This window comes from Rhinatrema bivittatum, chromosome 9 (assembly GCF_901001135.1).
Source record: "Rhinatrema bivittatum chromosome 9, aRhiBiv1.1, whole genome shotgun sequence".
Classification (NCBI taxonomy): domain Eukaryota; kingdom Metazoa; phylum Chordata; class Amphibia; order Gymnophiona; family Rhinatrematidae; genus Rhinatrema; species Rhinatrema bivittatum.
In genome coordinates, this window is record NC_042623.1 from 135,948,935 (window position 1) to 135,968,618 (window position 19,684).

The following is a 19,684-nucleotide window of genomic DNA, read 5'->3' on the forward strand; positions in this document are numbered from 1 at the left end:
CTGTTCTTTAGTTTGTCATTTTTTCCTAGTACATATTCCAGGTTCACTGAGATTTGTTTCAGTTGTTCTGACTCATCATCTTTAAATTTCACTTCTAGAATGGGTGTCTGCCTTACATCTTCCTCAGTCAGGACCAAAGCAAATAATTAATTTTATCTCTTCACTATGGCTATGTCCTCCCTTAGATTCCTTTTTACTCTTTGAACATGTAATGATCCAACTGACTCCCTCACAGGCTTTTTGCTTCAAATATATCTGAAAAAGTTTTTATTTTGAAGTTTTGCTTCCACAGCAAACTTCTTTTCAAATTCTGTCCTTGCCTTCTTTATCAGTGCTTTGCATCTAACTTGCCAGTGCTTATGCTGCTTTCCTGTTTTCTTCATTTGGATCCTTTTTCCAATTTTTGAAAGATATTCTTTTGGCTAGAATAGTCTCTCTCCCCTCACCTTTTAATCATGCTGACAGACATTTGACCTTCTTTCCACCTTTTTAAATGTTTGGAATTCATCTAGTCTGGGCTTTCAAAATGGTATTTTTAAACAACGTCCATGCCTGATATAAACTCTTGACCCTTGCAGTTTCTCCATTCATTTTTTTTCTAACCATTTTTCTCATTTTCTCATAATCTTCCTTTGGAAAGTTAAATGCTATCGCAGTAGATTTCCTTTCTGTCCTCCCTCCAGTTATCAAGTTAAATTTGATCATGTTATGATCACTATTGCCAAATAGCCCTAACATCCTTATCTCTTACCAAATCATGTGTTCCACTAAGGATTAGGTCTAAAATAGCCCCCCTCCCCCTTGTTGCTTCTTGTACCAGCTGCTTCATGAATCTGTTATTTATTTCATTTAGAAACTTTACCTCCTTAGCATATCCTAATGTGACATTTGCCCAGTCAATACTCAGTGATTGAAATCACCCATTATTACTGCGTTGCTGTTTTTGTTAGCTTAGCATTTCATCATTTATCTTTTCATTCTGGTGAGGTAGATGGTAGTATATCCCCACTATTATTCTATTCCCCTTTTTACATGGAATTTCTATTCAAAAAAATTTAAAGTACATTTTCTTTCCTGTAGATCCTGTTTGGCGATATGCCTTGTTTAAGATATAGCGCCACCCTTCCACCAATTTAATCATTTCAATTTAATCATTATAATTTGTACTCTGGTGTCACAGTATCCCATTGTTTAACTTCCTTCCACCAGATCTCTGAGATGCCAATTATATCTGTCTCTTCACTCAGTGCTATGCATTCTAACTCTCCCATCTAATCTTTTAGATTTCTAGCATTTGTATACAGACATTTCAAAGTAGGGGTGGGAAGAAGTAAAAATTTTGTTTCATTTTTTGTTTCATTTTGGGGTAGGTTTCTCCATGAATTTCATTTTGTGAAACCTCAATGTTTCCATTGTACAAGTATTTTTTTGTCTTTATAAAAGAAAATCTATAAATAATTAAAAAAAAATCCAAAAATGGAAAAAAAAAAAAAAGAAATGGGGCCTCCTGAGGCCTCCTTACCCATCGTCCATTCTTCCCACTAAAAAAAAAAAAAAAATGCCGGGGCCAGGATCTCTGGGAGGGATCTGATGATTAGGCCTAGGCCAAGGCTGAAGCCTTGGCTTTGCATAGGCCTATGCCATGGTAAGCTGCCATGACTTCAGCCTAGGTCCTACGCAAGGCTCAGCCTAGACCAAGGCCTGTACTCAGGCCTGATGCTGGGGACTGGTACAGTGGTCAGGTCCTGATGTGGGGCCTTGGCCAAGACCAAGGCCCAGGCCTAGGCCTAGACCAACATCTGGGCTGGGGCCCGGTCAGGATATAGGGTCTCAACACCAAAGCCTTTGCCTAGACCCAGGCCCAATCCTGGGGCCCTGCCCAGAGACCAGGTCCCACACCTGGACTTCAGCCTGCCAAGGTCCAGGCCCAGAGGTCAAAGTTCAGGCCTCTTTTTGCTCTGTCTGCTGTTTACTTAAATGTACCTGGGATATTTTAGCATTTATTGTAACTTCTGTATTGGGATGCTTTAGCATTCCTATTTTGTTAGTATCCTTCAAAGATACATCATTCCAAACCATGCACTTCTAAGTGACTGTTGGCTCTCCCCCATTATATAGTTTATAAGCTGCTCTATCTCTTTTGTAAAGGTTAATACCAGCAGCCTTGTTCCACACTGGTTAAACTGAAGCCCATCCCACTGGAATAGGCTCCCCCTTCCTCATAATGTTCCCCTGTTCCTAACAAATCTAACTCCCCCCCCCCCCTCCCTGCACCATTGTCTCATTCATTCATTAAGACTCTGGGGCTCAGCCTGCCTCTAGGGTAGTGATTCCCAACCTTTTTTGTGTCATGGCATACCTGGCATTGAGCTCACTTTATCATGGTACACCATCACCTTTTCTATCCCGCATTTCTCTGGCATCATCATTCTATCTTTTCTTTCTTCTCCTCCAGCCCTGGTATCATCACCTTCCCTTCACTCTTCTCCTTGCATCATCATCTTTTCTCTTCCCCTTCTCCCCCCCCCCCCCCCCGATCTACTACCTCTCACATTATCACCATCTTTTCCCTCTCTCTTCCCTCTCCCTTCATGCCACTGCAACCCTCATCTTCTCTCCATACCCTTGGCATCACCTTCTTTTCCCTTCCCTCTCCCCCCATCATCACTTTCTCCTCCCGTTCCTCTCTCACATCTCCCATAACTCCCAGCATCATCACCTTCTCTTCCATTTTCACTCCCTTCTACCCCCAATACTCTCTTTCTGGCCACTTGCAGCTAACTTCAGGATCATACTCTCCCCCTCTCCTTAGGATTACATTTAACAACTCTCTGCTTACTTACCACTAAACTCAAGACAGCATGGTCTCCCCCTCATCTTAGGGTTATCCTTAACCAAGTTCTAATCACCCTAACCACCTGTTTTTCCCTTTTACCTCTGTCCACCCATAGTCCTTTATCTGAGTCCATATGGAACTCTGGGATCCAATTCTCCTCTGGCAGGACTCTTTGAACTTCACTTGGGTATTTCTGTGGTGGTTTCTCTTCGATTCACTCTATAACTTGTCCTCTTTTAGACTTCAGTTCTCCTACAATTGTTTCCACAGCACCTTCCGACTCCTCTGCACTGTCTTTCCCTCTGGCCATTTGCACCTGAACCCTCTACAGTATTTACCTCTGGGCTCCCAGTAGTGCCTTTATCTGACAACTCTGCAGGTCCTCTCTCTGGCCACTCTGCAACACCTCTCTCTGGCCACTCCACAGCACCTCTCTCTGCATCACTCACTGGCTTCTCCTTGCTGGCTTTCTCCAGCCAGTCTGTGGGGCTCCCAATAGGACCTTATGTACTGCCTTCTTCAGGGCAGTCTATGTAGCTTCCTTCAGGTGATTCTTTAAAACTCCATCCTGAGCTCATTTGCATAATAGTCACAGTCCCTTCATATTCAGTTTCCTGGCTTTCATTTTCTTTTTTTGCACACTGTTGTGTCTGCCTTTGTTAAGGCTTTTCTTCTGCCACCTGTTCCTGCTGTGTATTCTCTGGTTTCCCTCCATGTTTTCTTGTCACCATCCACAGGCTTTTATCTAGCTCCAGCACCATTGCTGCTTTTATCTTTCTCTGCAGCTTTGCCCCTATGAACAACAAAGCACCAGCCATATGATTCAAATGCCTGCTGGGTTTTCGTAGCTTCAGGATGTCCTGAGCCCTTCCTTGCCTTTAATTCTGGGAAACTGGCAGTCTTTTCTTCTTCCTTCCATTTTAACACATTTGTCTCTTCAGTTGGTTGCCATAACTCACTCTCCATGTGGGTCATCCCTGCCAGAATCTCCTGCATTTCATCCAGCAGCTGTAGGCATTTACTTCTCTGGTTGCCCTGGATTTCTGCGAGTGAGTTCTCTGACTCCACTACCTTGGATTGCTTTTCTAGCTGCCATACCTCCAGCTTCAGGTTCTCCCTATCCTCTAGGGATGTGAATCGTGTCCTCGATCGTCTTAACGATCGATTTCGGCTGGGAGGGGGAGGGAATCATATTGTTGCCGTTTGGGGGGTAAAATATCGTGAAAAATCGTTAAAAATCGTTAAAAATCGAAAAATCGAAAAATCGAAAAACCGGCACATTAAAACCCCCTAAAACCCACCCCCGACCCTTTAAATTAAATCCCCCACCCTCCCGAACCCCATCCCTCGCCGGAACATCGTTAAAAATCGAAAAATCGAAAAATCGAAAAACCGGCACACTAAACCCCCCTAAAACCCACCCCCGACCCTTTAAATTAAATCCCCCACCCTCCCGAACCCCCCCCCCCCAAATAACTTAAATAACCTGCGGGTCCAGCGGCGGTCCGGAACGGGCTCCTGCTCCTCAATCTTGTCGTCTTCAGCCGGTGCCATTTTCCAAAATGGCGCCGAAAAATGGCGGCGGCCATAGACGAAAAAGATTGGACGGCAGGAGGTCCTTCCGGACCCCCGCTGGACTTTTGGCAAGTCTCGTGGGGGTCAGGAGGCCCCCCACAAGCTGGCCAAAAGTTCCTGGAGGTCCAGCGGGGGTCAGGGAGCGATTTCCCGCCGCGAATCGTTTTCGTACGGAAAATGGCGCCGGCAGGAGATCGACTGCAGGAGGTCGTTCAGCGAGGCGCCGGAACCCTCGCTGAACGACCTCCTGCAGTCGATCTCCTGCCGGCGCCATTTTCCGTACGAAAACGATTCGCGGCGGGAAATCGCTCCCTGACCCCCGCTGGACCTCCAGGAACTTTTGGCCAGCTTGTGGGGGGCCTCCTGACCCCCACGAGACTTGCCAAAAGTCCAGCGGGGGTCCGGAAGGACCTCCTGCCGTCCAATCTTTTTCGTCTATGGCCGCCGCCATTTTTCGGCGCCATTTTGGAAAATGGCGCCGGCTGAAGACGACAAGATTCAGGAGCAGGAGCCCGTTCCGGACCGCTGCCGTTCCGGACCGCCGCTGGACCCGCAGGTTATTTAAGTTATTTGGGGGGGGGGTTCGGGAGGGTGGGGGATTTAATTTAAAGGGTCGGGGGTGGGTTTTAGGGGGTTTTAGTGTGCCGGCTCACGATTCTAACGATTTATAACGATAAATCGTTAGAATCTGTATTGTATTGTGTTCCATAACGGTTTAAGACGATATTAAAATTATCGGACGATAATTTTAATCGTCCTAAAACGATTCACATCCCTACTATCCTCCAGCTCTCGAGAGGGGGCAACTCCTACCACACAAAAGTACATGGCTGCCTCTTCTTCCAAGCATGCTGCCTTCTCTTCTGCTACCTGTCCTGCAGTGCACTCACTAGCTCCATTCCAAGTTTTTTGTAACCCTATGCAAGGGCTCTCTGACAGCAATTATTCCAAGCACTCTTTCTCTTCTGTCACCTATTCCTGCAGTGCACTCACTAACTCCCCTCCAAATTTTCATGCAACACTTTCTCTGGCAGCTGCACTCCTGGAGCTCTAGTGTAGAGTACCTCGCTTGTGGCTGTAGGGCCACATCCTGTACAAACACAGTCTTTCTGCGCAACTATTTCTCTCTTTTCTTTTTAAAATGTTATAAAAAGGAAAACAAATCCTGTTTCTCCAACCAATAACTTACTTCACTCTCCTGACTTTAGGCAAGTGGAGCTTGTTTCCTTACTTGCAAACATTTTACTTTTTATTTATTTATTTTATTTATTTAGAAACTTTTAATATACCGATGCTCAAGATAAATATCTTATCGTACCGGTTTACAGCATAACAGGGGATAACCAAAACGAGTAGGAGGAAGTTACAAAAAACAGGGTGTTGCAATTGGAGACAGGAGAGCAAGGAAGAATAGGCTAAACTTAGTGTTAATATAGAGAAAACAATAAGTAGATTATAAACTTAACTTGACAAGTAACCAAGTAGGAGATCAAACAGTTAGTTCTTTGGGGTGCGTAAATCTACACAGGATTGATGGTGGTGGTGTTAAGGGTTGGAAGGGAAATGACAGGGTCAGGGCGGGGGGAGGGGGTGGGAGAGGGAGAAAGAACATGCGGTGTGTGAGGGGGGGAGGGGCTGCGAATCTATCGGGGTGGCTTGCCTAATAATAGGTAGGAGCCGGAGGGTAGCCAGAGTTACTGAAGTTATAATGTAGCAGAGTAGAACTGACAGGGGATTATGAATTGGTTAGGGGAAAGCTAGTTTGAAAAGCCATGTTTTCAGTTTCTTTCTGAAGGTGAAAGGGCATTGTTCCTGTCGAAGCTCTGGTGGTAATGAGTTCCATTGGGAGGGACCGGCAGTGGACAGTGCACGTTTCCTAATGGAGGGGTGAAGTGAGGATTTTGTGGGGGGTTCGTGTAGAGATCCTTTATATGCCGCTCTGATCGGTTTTGCAGAGGAGTGAAGGTTGAGCGGAATTTTGAGTTGGAGTGTAGATTGAAGGTAGATGGTTTTGTGGATAATGGTCATGGTCTTAAACAGGATTCTATAGTTGATGGGAAGTTGATAGTTGATAGTTTTTCCTTCAGATTGCAAAACGCAGCTCTCTGTATTGAAGAAAAACTTTTAAACTGTTTGGCTTTGTGGTCCTCCCTGAGCCACATCTTTTATAGTCCTCAGTACTCTTTGTTTAGAGCTACAGGTCCTTTGCTCAATTCTCTGTGTTCCAACAGTAAAAATTTGCAACTGTTTTACTTCTGTGTGTTCCCTGATCCATACCCTTTTAGAGTCTACTGTGCTTTTGTGTACACAGCTAACAGACCTGCTTTGCCTCCAAACTGCTTCTTTGGTAGGCTACATGCACAACAAGCTTTCTTTTCTTCTCTATTTCTTAGAGGTGTGCAGGCAAAAAGTTTTCGTTGCGTACGCGATCCGTATTCGTGGGGGGTCAATTCCGTTTCATGCGGAAGTATGGAGAATTCAATAAGTTGTCGATCTGTAAATACGTTACTACTAAATTAGCTACAACCCCCCACCCTCCTGACCCCCCCCCCAAGACTCACCAGACTCACCAAAACTCCCTGGTGGTCCAGCGGTGGGGTCCGGGAACTCACTCACACCCTTGGTGCTAGTTTCATCATGGCGCCGATAGCCTTTGTCACAGGGGCTACCGGTGCCATTGGTCAGCCCCTGTCACATGGCCATTGGCACCATCTTGTGCTCCTACCATGTGACAGGGGCTGACCAATGGCACCGGTAGCCCCTGTGACATAGTATGGGCAAAGGCTATCAGCGCCATTTTGAGTCCTGGCCTGGCGTCGGATGGCAGGTCACTCCGGGACCCCCGTTGGACCCACAGGGACTGTAGGCCAGCTTGGGGGGGGCCTCCTGACCCCCACAAGACTTGCCAAAAGTCCAGCGGGGGTCCGGGAGCGACCTCCTTTCACGCCGGCCACCCGATCCCAATACTCAAAATGGCGCCGATCGCCATCATAGTGAGGGCAAAGGCGATCGGCGCCATTTTGAGACTCAAAATCGCCGTCCCGCCAATACTCAAAATGGCACCGATCGCCTTTGCCCTTACTATGACGGCGATCGGCGCTATAGCAATATTCTTTATTTATTTTTTTGTATTTATGAATTTTCACAATATAATACAAGAATATCTTGTTGAAATTAAAGAACATATGTACCATATATTTAAATTTATAACAAAATAATGAGGAAAATTATGTAATTAACCACTAAAGTAAGGTACAGAGAAATCCCCAACTGTACTATTTAACCGGATCTATATTCCCAAGAAGATTTTCTAATTGTTCGGATCCAAAAAGAAGTAAATCTTTCCCCCCATATTTGATTACACATCTACAGGGGTTCTTTAAAAGGAAGAACAGCCCCCCCCCCCCCCTCCCTTATCTATTACTTCCTTTTTTAAGGCTAGAAATCTTTTTCTACGTATCTGAGTATTTTTTTCTAGATCAGGGAAGATCCAGACTTTCTGTCCATGTTTTAGTTCTAATTCTAAAGAAAGATTTCATGATGTTATCTTTATCAATTATGAAAGCGAATTCAATTAGAAGAGTGCCTTTATTTTTTATCTCAGTTTCTTCTTGAGATTTCTGTAAGAAATCTGATATATTAATTGAGGTTTCTATGTATTGTTCCTTCTCAGACCCTACCTTTTCTCTATCTGAGGGTATTACTTCTTCTATCCCTTTTTTCTTTAACCCAAGATAAAAGGCTCTAACAATCACTGGATATCCTTGTTCATGTATATTAAGAATTTTGTGACATAGGATTTAAATTATTAATTTGGACCCATATAACTAGATATAGGAAAGTTAGTTATCTTTAAGTTTAATGCTCTAACTGTATTCTCCAAACTTTCTACCTTTCTTTGAAGTACCATTTCATTTTTTATCTGATGTTCTTGAATTTTTTTCTATACCCTTAACTCGATTATCTATGTCACTAATCTTTTTCTGCTGATCTTCAATCTTACCCACATTCTCCTTTAAGGAAGTATTTATTTGCCTTTACCATATAGTTCCTTTACCATATAGTTCCATATTGTTTCCAGGGTTATATTTCCAGGTTTAAGAGCAACAATTCTAACTGGATCTAATTTTTTAGAATCATCAATTTTAGTCTTAAAAATCTTGGGTGTACATGTTTCTCTGGAATCAATTTGGAATCTTCCTTCCATACTAGATTCAAATTCTGTAGATACTTGAGGATCTACTTCTATTTGCATTGTCCCCTTCACTTCTTCTTTCTGTTTTCTTCCTTGCCTTCAACAACCTCTTGGGTTAATCCTGGCTCTCCTGAAGGGACAATCCCTTTATAGCCAGGTGGAGATGGTGTATCCAGTGCCCGCAGACTTGAAGATATTTCAGTGACCAAGTGTAGGGGATTATGCTCTAAATCCTCCTCCACAGCGGTCTGTACTTTGGGGGTTATTAAGAGGGATTCCAACCAATCTTAGACAGATCGCTGTCCAGGGTCCACATTAGCAATATTAGAGATAGGCTTCAATTTTGCCTTTCTCTTGGTGTGAGGCATAATTTCAATGATATTTTATTCAGAACCTGGATACTTTCAATGACTCAGTCAGTTACTCTTGTACCACTATCAAAGCTATAGGGATTCTCTTTGAAGAAGAAGTTGGATCACCGACCTTAAATTTTCCTACCTGAAATGAAATTCATATCAGTTCATTTCCAGATGAATTCCAGGCAAAGCCTGACATAGCCGCTCACCGCTTAGGCACGCGCAGCTTTGGCAGCGCACCAGCGTCGACTGCATGCCGCAAACAGAGGTGATTTTATAGTCCTGCTTCCGGTTCTGGGTTCCTCCCCTCTCGTTATCCACTGTGACACCCCATCGAGGCCAGAGGAATCTCTCTCTTATCCCCGGTTTGGGCCACCAGCTCAGGCAATACAGGCAAAAGGAATTTCAGCATCCAAATTTCTTCTCAGGTAATAGCTGCAGAGGTGATTTTATAGTCCCACTTCTGGTTTCCGGTTCCGGGTTCTGCCCCTCTTGTTATCCGCTGTGACACCCCGTTGAGGCCAGAGGAAACTCTCTCTTACCCCTGGTTTGGGCCACCAGCGCAGGCAATACAGGCAAAAGGAATTTCAGTGTCCAAATTTCTTCTCCGCTATAGCAATATTCAAAGCAAACTTATGCACATAAGTTCACTTTGAAAATCAATTGAAATAAGGTTTTCAAATTTATCAATCTAAAATTACACTTTCTATTTGCGAGGTGTAACTTGTGCATGTTAATTTATATGCATCCATTTCAAGATTAAAAGATGGCACATATATCCTAACTCTTCCCCTGCCCCAGAACACTTTTTTTTGTGCAAATAAAAATATCCACAAAATCAGATTATGCATATACTTTTATGAGCACAATTGCAGACAATTTGAAGCCATTTATGCACATAAATGGTTTTGAAAATGACTTCCAAAACAAATAACTGCAATATTTGGGGAAAAGGGAGGGCTAGTTTAGTTTATTTTTATTTTTATTTTCATTTCTTTTTTTGCTATCAATTCCAAGTTTAGCACTGATGGAGGCGTGAAATTGGAATAATACTCCCATCTTGGGAAAGCTGATCCTCTACATGTGCGAGGCTTATTGATAGAGAAGAGTTATGAAACTTCCGTTGTGTATGCCTGTATCCAGCACTAACTGACCTAGGGATAAAATAGAAGATCTCATCCTATAGCGCTTTAGTTTCCTCATTCTAATTTAAATTATACACTTGGAACCCAGCCAATGTTGCTTTTAATCTTAAATACAAAAGGGGTAGCTTTAAAATAATAAACACTATGGGCCTGATTTTAAAAAGCATTTACTCGAGTAAAAACCAGGTTTACTGGGGTAAATTCACTTTACTTGAGTAAGTGGGTTTTTGAAAATTGCTACAATATATGCCATTGACTTGTCTATAGGATTTACTCACATAAGTGCACTTTACTTGAGTAAATGGTTTTTGAAAATTGCTACAATAGTAGCTACATTTACGCATGTAACTCCTTTTGAAAATTACCCCCTATGAATTGTGAATCTACTGTTTATATCTCACTAGTGTTTGATGATAAAAGGAAACTAGCCCAATAGAGCCTGCTTGTATGCATACTTTATTTTTGATTGATTTTGCCTGTCTTTGCAGCTTCTGGGTTTCTCAGCATTATATGTTATGTTTCTGAAGTATATGATGTATGAGGGAACAGTGCTGCAGAAATATCACAAGGCTTGACTCGCTCGAAGTGCATGCTGTACTGTTTGGCAGAGAATGGAAGTTGATCTAAAACCTAGGTACACTTCTCTCTCTTCCAAGCATGGGTCTTATTTAAAAAGAAATGCTTTGTCCAGTTCTACATCTATGGCAATGATCTTTTGAAATATCAATCCATTGTATTAAGAGAACTTGCAGCTTCTAAGTTTCATTGATCAAATAGATCTCTACCACTGAAGAATATTGCCAGGCTGACTGCAATATGTTCTATATTCAAGTGTTTTACTATAAGTAAAGAGAGGATAAATTCAATAGCATACTTAACTCACAGTGTGCCTAAAATACCATGTATCACCACCCCAAGAGTAGGCACATTTGTTTCAGTACATGCACATTTTAATATAGAGATTCATTTAGAATATATCCCTGTAACCCCCTCTTAGGTTTAAAGCCAGAATATAGGGGCCACACAGTCCCCAGAGCCAATCTCACTGTCCTGAACCTCTCACTTTTCTCTCCATTCACCACATGCTTAGCCATTGGGGTACTGGGGTTCCATTGGCAGGGAGGAGGACAAGCGCCTGGGGCCCTAGGTGCATGATATGAGGGAATCATTGCACAGTCTCTGATTCAATCAGTCCTTCTCCCAGTGGTACTCATTCCAATGGATCTTCAATGCAGAAAGAGCAGGCAAGAAGCTAGACATAGTGTTCAAATAATGGGCTGGATTTTTAAAGGTTACGTGAGTAACCGGTCATACACACACTGGGCCTATTTCCAAAAGGCCCGGCGACGCACATAAAGCCCCGGGACGCGTGCAATTCCCGGGGCTTGCAAAAAGGGGCAGTCCGGGGGCGGGGTGGGGCAGGGCCAGAGACTCCAGGTACAGCGGCAAATGGCCGCTGTGCTGGGGATCACCAGCCGACAGTCAGCCGGCACGCGCAATTTACTTCAGCCCCAGCGGGCGTCGGTTCTCGAGCCCGCTGACAGCCACAGGCTCAGAAACCGGACGCCGGCAAAATTGAGCGTCCAGTTTTCGGCCCGACAGCCGCGGGCCGAATTTAAATTTATTTTTTTTTTAACTTTTTTTACTCTTCGGGACCTCTGACTTAATATCGCCATGATATTAAGTCGGAGGGTGCACAGAAAAGCAGTTTTTACTGCTTTTCTGTGCACTTTCCCGGTGCCGGAAGAAATTAGCGCCTACCTTTGGGTCGGCGCTAATTTCTGAAAGTAAAATGTGTGGCTTGGCTGCACATTTTATTTTCTGTATCCCGCGCGCAAACCTAATAGGGCCATCAACATGCATTTGCATGTTGATGGCCCTATTAGGTGCCGTGGGTTGGACACGCGTTTTCCTCCCCTTACTGAATAAGGGGTAAGGGAAAACGCGCGTCCAAGAGCAGGCCGATACAGTACAGTGCGCTCCGTCGGAGCGCACTGTACTGTATCGGCCTGCCAGTTCTCCCATAACCATGAATCATTTCACATTGTTACTGGTAGAGATCTAACGGGTTCTCTACATAGGAAAATCACAAAATACTAAAATAAAAATATTTGGATACAAACTGAATGAAACTAGAAGTGTCAGTCTCTTTCTCTCCCCATCTGACTGAATCAATATCTCTTCGTAGTGACAGGAAAAATTGGAGATCTCTTCTCCAAAACTTGGGTATGAAGATGGTGGTAAAAAGATTTCCTCCCATTCAAGAATAAAGAAAAACATTTCCAAAACATTCCATATGTCTTGGCAGGCAACTACAGTCCCCACTTTAACTGAACACAGGACAAAGTAGAACCCTCTCCCAATCCCCTCAGGGGGGAAAAGCCCTCCTTAACTGTCAAAAACAAAACCAACTCTTTCAAAAAGCAAACAAAAAAAAAATCTCCTCTTCTTCTCTCACAACTGAACGGTTCCTCTTCCAAGTCTGTGAAGGTAACTGGCAGGCAGGGCAAAGTCCTTCCCTCTGGAACAGGCTGTGGGGCCTGAATTTGGGGAACCACCAACACAACTCCTCTTCATCCTTCAAAGTTCAAGAAAAAACCCCACACATTGCCCATGCTCAAGCCAGTTTATATAGGAAAATCCAGACCAATCTCAGCACGCAGAGTAGGGCAAACCTTTAGGGATGATCAAAAGTGCCTAAAAATAGAAAAAGGGAAAAGGAATGGTAAGGGAAAAAAGCACATCTTATACACCTATTTAGGCTATTTTAGAAAAGTCCGTGCATATATTTTATGTGCTAAAAAACAGTAACATCACAGTCTTTTACAGAAATTCTTAGTTGGTGTGCCTAGTAAAATATAATTATGAACTAAAAAAACAACCTTAACCTTACATTAATCCAAGTAAAGGGCACAAATGTTTGCATTGTATCATCAAGATTTCTCTTTTATTGAACCTTCATCAGGGTGTGTCTTATAGAAACATAAACACCTTAAGGTTCTGTCTGCCATCATATTTCACATTTCTTTGTTTTTATGCCAACAATATTTCTGTTTTATTGAATATTCCTTGTCTTGTATCACACCTTTTGGTAGCATAAGCATCCTTTACTTATATTGGATTTTTGTGGTGTGCTAGATTATTTTTAAACTCAGATAAAAGAACCCCATACCCATCATATATTGTGTAAAATTTTAAGTCAATACATTAAATTATGGGACTGATGTACTAGAGTGCGTTAACATCAGCCATTAATGTGCGCTAACACAGTGTTTATTGTGCATGTTAATGGCCAATGTTAAATTTTATTTAAAACATTTTAAATCACCTTTCAGGATTAATTAATTCACTCGTGTACAGTCAAAATAGAATACATCAATAATTACACAATAAGCAAAATCTCATTAATATTTATCATACAGTATAACCTACACTCAACTTATCATAAAAAAATTAATCAGTAGACACAATCTGTACGAAATGTTATACTACCTCTTCTCTTAAACAAAGAGATAATGGTTATATTCATATTCTCATTAAAAAAAAATTCAAATGGAATATCTTAATAAACACCCAGATGATATAATTAAACCCATTAAATCTTTTGTTTCTTTGTCTCCAATCTAAATTCGCTGGGAGACTATTATGAAGGGTAAGGGCAGCTGCAGAGAAGGTTCTGGCTCTCAAATGAATAAGTCAAAGTTGACAAACTGATGGCACTTTTAAAAGAGCATATTGGGATGATTGTAGTTTCCAGTTTGGCACATAGTTTAATGTTTTTGAGAAATATATGGGGCCCTTTCCCCTCATAATCTGAAATGTTATAGAAAAGACTTGAAACTTAATTCTAGCTGATACTGATAGCCAAAGCAAAACATGATGTGGTGTTACAGATGATTAACCTTTCATGTAAAAGTATACTTGTTAATATGGACGGTAATGCAAAATCTTAACTATTTCTCCTTGAGGTGTCGATACATTTTTTGTGTTAATGTGTGTGCATTATATTATGAGCATTATTTTTGACACTCATAGTTCCTCCTTTCTTCCAGCTCAGTCAGAATGAGCACTAGGATTTGGCACCATGAGCCTTCATTCACAACTACCATGGAAGTTTTCCCCCTATCTTAACAGACCCTCTCTCTCACTGTTTCTAGTCTGATCATTAAGCATTGAGCAATGATCCTGAGACCAGGAGCCATGCATGAAGGCTCCTTCAGATCCCTGTATCATGTGATATAAAGGGATGGACCCAAGAAGCAAAGAGGAAGGCGATCTATGATAGCCGTGGAGAAAACAACAGATGCCAGATGTTTTTGAACATATTTATTGTAGTGGAGATGTGTTTTTATCACCCTTAATGATGTCCATGACTTCCCCTTCAAGAATGGTGAAAGCTGTCTCATCAGCATCCCCAGACCCAGCCAGTCTAAGGTGTGGAAGACCCAGCCTGGGAATCAAACCAAGTACCCTCCACATGGCAGTATGCAGCACTGCCACTAAGCCATTGCGTCAGGCCTTTTTTATGCATTCTAACACATGCTATATTTTACTGATCCATAGAACCATGCAAACAATTATTTTGGCATTTATTGTGCTAAAAATATTTTGTATATGGTGAAATATTTCATTGATATGGTGGTGCTTAGCAATTTCCAAAGCAATTTCTGCAGGTAAAATCATTTTACTCAAGTAAATCGGTTGTGTGACTCAGTGTGCAGTCTTTGGCTGGCCAGAGAACAGACAGGCTGGGCTCTTGCTGTTTTCTCTTAAGCGTTTTATTAATTACAGAAAACCAAAATAGAAACAGCTCTGCTTAACTAAGCAGTTTTCAAAAGCAAAAATACAGCAATGTAAGTCATAGCTAGTCAGGCTTAGCCTTTCCTAGGCTTCCTTCTCTTCCCTGGGCCCTCCATGTTCTCCCTGGGCTTAGTTTTTTTTATCTCCCTCTAAGAAAAATGCCCTCAGAGAGGAACTCCCTTCCTGTCTGTCGCTTATGATGGACCAGGCTAAATGCCTGGTCCCAGGATTTTAAGGAGCGTCTGACATACAGTCCTTTACATGCCTTCCCCTGCAGCTTGACCTTGTCAGGTCAAGCATCTGCCACTCCCTGGATTAACTCCCAGGAAGATAAATCATTCTTCCTTTATTCTTTTTCTAACCTAAACTCGGACTGACCATTTTTCTTCGCTCAGAGGGTAGGTTTGGTATGGGGTCCTCTAGGCCAGAGTACGTTACCCTCCCCTGCCTCTATATGCATCTGACACAATTCAAGGGAACTACTTTCAGGTGGGACTTGCTTAAGATTTCTAACCTCTACCACCCTATTTGGAAAATCAGCTATGGATTCTTGGAATATCCCCAGTTCTCTCTGATACATGACAATGCATAAAGTTAAAACAGTAAAGTCTCTGGCAGTCTTTAGACACTGAGACTTCTCAGATTTTCTTCTTGGGTGCTGCCTTCATGGTCTGGATGTATTTGACTCTGTGCAGTATAATTTTGCAATGTCCTGTGGAGAGGCTTCCAGAGATGTTTCTATACAGTTTGGCTGACCTGGCCAGCTGTGAGCTGGCTCATAGAGTTTCAAACTGTGGATAATCTTATCCCAGAACAACAGGGTATGGAAGCTCAGGAAGTATACCCACTTCTACATAGGCTTGCCCCACCAAGGTAATCAGTAAGACTTGACTGGTTGGGTACTGATGCTGGTCACCATGTTTGCAGGTGAGTGTTCTTCCTGCAATTGATATACCCACTCTGTGCTAGGTCTATACAGATGAGTCTTTCCACATCCTGAATCTACCAGGGCTTGGGTAGGAACTTCATTCAGCTCAACTGAGATCATGAAGTCTGAAAGTCCTCTACATGGACCAGCCACCAAATTACAGCCTTGGAGCTTTGCAAGTGCCCATTCATGCTCCCATTCTTCATCTTCAAGCTAAGGATAGTCTTTGACACCGTGATCTTTTCCTCCACATTGGAAGCATGCCTATGGTGCTTGTTCCATATTTACTTCCACTTTTCCTACAAAGGGTTCTGCATTTTCTTCTTTACCATAAAGCCAACGCTCCTCCTTATGCCCCTAATCAACACAAAATGAGCAAAAGGGGAAACATTGATAATCTTGTTACTTATTAGTACAGGTTCCTCAGGTAATCTACCTCCCCTCTGATCTGCCAGTTATCCCCCTTTTAAAGGTTTTCTTTATTGGTAGGTACTTTAACCTTTAGTGCTAGCTGTGTCACCAGACTGACCTCCATCAGTTTGCTCCTCTCGTAGCAACAGTCTTTGGCCAAATGGCCTATCTTCTCACAGTTAAAAGAAGCTGGTAAGGCTGGGGTCTGTGACTGGAATATGGAACCAGAGCTGATCTGCTTAGTGTCATTGTTGAGGTCTTTCTCTGCACTGCCATGCGAGGGACCCTGTACGGGTTGCTTTTCTAGCTTCTGTATTAGTTCTGGCATCAAATGAGCCTGATGGAAAGCGTCCGTCACTTTTAATACTTTCTCTGGGGTATGACCTGAGTGTTGACCTAATTCTACATGATCCTGTCCAGACCATCTATGAGCTACTCCAGAAGAACCTGGTTGGCTACTTCATGGCTTGACTTAATCTCTGGCTGTAGCCACTTCCATCCGGCATCTTTTATTCAATGAAAAATGCTTCAAGGACCTTTCCCTGGCTGTAAGGTACCATGTCAGAACTGTTGCTGGTAGGCTTCTGAAGTGTAACATGCCCTTTCCAGGATGGTGGTTTTGACTTCTGAATAGTTGGCTTTTCTATCCTGATTGACAGCTTGAAAGACTGCTTGATTTTTCCCGTAAGCAGATTTGCCAGGTACGTGGATTGAGTGGCTTCTTTCAAAATGGAGAAATTACTTACCTGATAATTTTGTTTTCCTTAGTGAAGACAGAATCGAGTCGGTTCCTCATGGTGAACTGGTCCCTGCTGAAGCAGAGCCATGTGCAGCGGAAGATGAATGTGGCCTCCACCACAAATCCGATTACCATAGACACCTGGGCCAGTCTGGTGCCACCAGGAGTACTAGCCCCTGTGGCCTTCGATCTTGCAAATTATCCTGCCTAGCAAGGGCCACAGAGGAAAGGCATAAAGCAATCTATCTTCCAGCCAGACCTGTATGAGAGCGTCTATTCCCAGAGACCACAGATCTCTCCTGTGACTGTAGAAGTGAGGAATCTTCGCATTTCAAGATGTAACCAGCAGGTCTAGGAATGGAAGGTCCCAGTGATCCACAATTAGCTGAAACACCTCGACTGACAACACCGACTCTCCTGGGTCCAGACTCTCCCTGCAGAGAAAGTCCACTCTTACGTCTTCTTTTCCTGCAATGTGAGAGGCCAAGATCATCTGCAGATGACCTTCTGCCCATTCCATCAGTTGGTCTATTTCTTGCATCACTTGCTGGTTCTTAGTTCCTCCCTGGCTATTGATATAGGCCATCATTGATGCATTGTCTGACATCATGCGAACTGCTTGAATCCGCAGCCTGTGGCTTAACTGCAAGTATGCCAGCTATACCGCCCAGGCCTCCAGGCAATTGATGTTCCAGCAGGACTCTTCGGCATTCCAGCACCCCTGGGCCATTAACTCCAGACAGTGAGCTCCCCACCTGTGGAGACTTGTATCTATTGTGAGTACCAACCAGGCCAGAGAGGACAAGGGAACTCCCTTTCTCAGATGATCCTCCTGCAACCATCACTGGAGGCGGGAGCAGATATCCATTGGCAAGTGGAGCCGAACCGCATAATCCTAAGACTGTGGATTCCAATGAGATAGCAGAGAGCGCTGAAGAGGATGCATACGTGCCTTTGCCCATGGCACCACTTCTAGGGTAGCTGCCATCAAACCAAGTACCTGTAGTACTATCGGGCATATGGTGTTCATCAACTGATACACTTGAGACATCAACTTCAGGATCCAAACTTCTCGTAAGAAAACTCTGTCCTGTCCCGTGTCGAACCAGACCCCCAGATACTCTAATGTCTGGGATGTTTGAAGATAGTTCTTGGTCATGTTCACCACCCAACCAGACTTCTGAGACTTGGCTTGAATCAGCCAGTCGTCCAAGTACGGGTTCACCAGGATTCCTTCTTTTCACAAGGCCGCCACTACCACTACATAATCTTGGAAAATGTTCTGGGAGTGGTGGCGAGACCAAAAGGCAGTGCCCGAAACTGATAATGGCAACCCAACACTGCAAAGCGTAGAAAGCATTGGTGTTCCAGTTGGATGGGAATATGAAGGTAAGCCTCTGACAGATCCAAGGAGGTCAGAAATTCCCCTGATTTCATCACCATTATTACAGTGTGTAAGTTTGCATTTGAAAATGAGTCACTTTCAAGTGACGGTTGACCCTCTTGAGGTCCAAAATGGGAAGAAAGGAGCCCTCATTCTTGGACACAACAAAATATTGCCTCATACTTTCTTGAGACGTGGGTACTGGAACCATGGCCCTCAGTCTGAGGAGCCTTTGAAGCATGAACTCCCCTGCCTGCTTCTTCTGTGGGGATTGGCAAGGAGATACCATGAACACATCCCAAGGAATACTACAAAATTCCAGTGCATACCCTTCGCATATCACCTCCAGGAACCACTGGTCTGATGTGATCTTGACCCACCTCCAATAAAAGAGCGAGAGAGACATCCCCCTATTTCCTGTTCTGGAAGGTGGGTCAGCAAACCCTCATTGGGAAGCTCGGGAAGGTCCACCACCCAAGCTCGCTCCTCTCTTGGGCTGCTAGGGATGAAAAGACTGAGACCTTCTGAAAGGTTGAATCTACTGAAAGGTCTTCCCTCTGTAGGGATGAAAATGCTTGGAAAACACTTGGAAATGCCCAAAAGGGCACAGTAACTGTTTCTTATCCTCTGGCAACTGAGATACCGGAGACTTGCCCCACTTACTGGCCAGTTTCCTCAACTCACTTCCAAACAAGAGCGAGCCTTTAAAGGGCATATTGATAAGATGGCTTGGAAGCTGTGTCAGCTGACCAATTTTGCAACCAGAGTTGACGCCTGGCCAGTATCACCGAAGCCACTCCTCTGGCCAAGTCCGGACCAAATCACAGCCTGCATCTGCTAAAAAGGTGGCAGCAGGCTCCATAACTGCTTTAGAATTCCCTCCAGACTCATCAACCTCCTGAGAGAGAAGCAGACAAGATTTCACAACTAGGGCACAACAAGAGGCAATTTGTAATTTCATCGCCACTGCCTCAAAGGCTTGCTTAAGAATAGCCTGAATCCTTCTATCATGTACATCCTTCAAGGCTGCTCCTCTCTCTACGGGCATAGTCATCTGCTTAGACACGGTACATACCATAGCATCCACTTTGGCAAAACGCAAATGTAATCTCACAGCCAATCCAGGGGGTACAGGCCTTCCAGTGTTCAACCCCCCTTTAAAATTTGCCTCTGGGGCATCCCATTCCAGATCAATCAATTCCTGGATGGCATCCATCACTGGGAAAAAACTAAAGGCTTTTCGTAAGGAAACCAAAATGGGATTCTTCCTCGGCTCTGACATAGCATCCGAAACAGGAACACCCAGCTGTTTCAA

General features: G+C 43.5%; 1 long non-coding RNA gene across 1 annotated transcript in view; it reads right to left on the bottom strand.

The window, feature by feature from the left end:
- Positions 1 to 12,155: 12,155 nt before the first annotated feature.
- Positions 12,156 to 19,684, bottom strand: part of LOC115099521 — a 66,483-nt gene continuing 58,954 nt past the window's right edge. The window contains exon 3 of the long non-coding RNA XR_003858816.1: positions 12,156 to 12,804. This is a non-coding gene — a long non-coding RNA (uncharacterized LOC115099521). The remainder of the gene's footprint in view (positions 12,805 to 19,684) is intronic.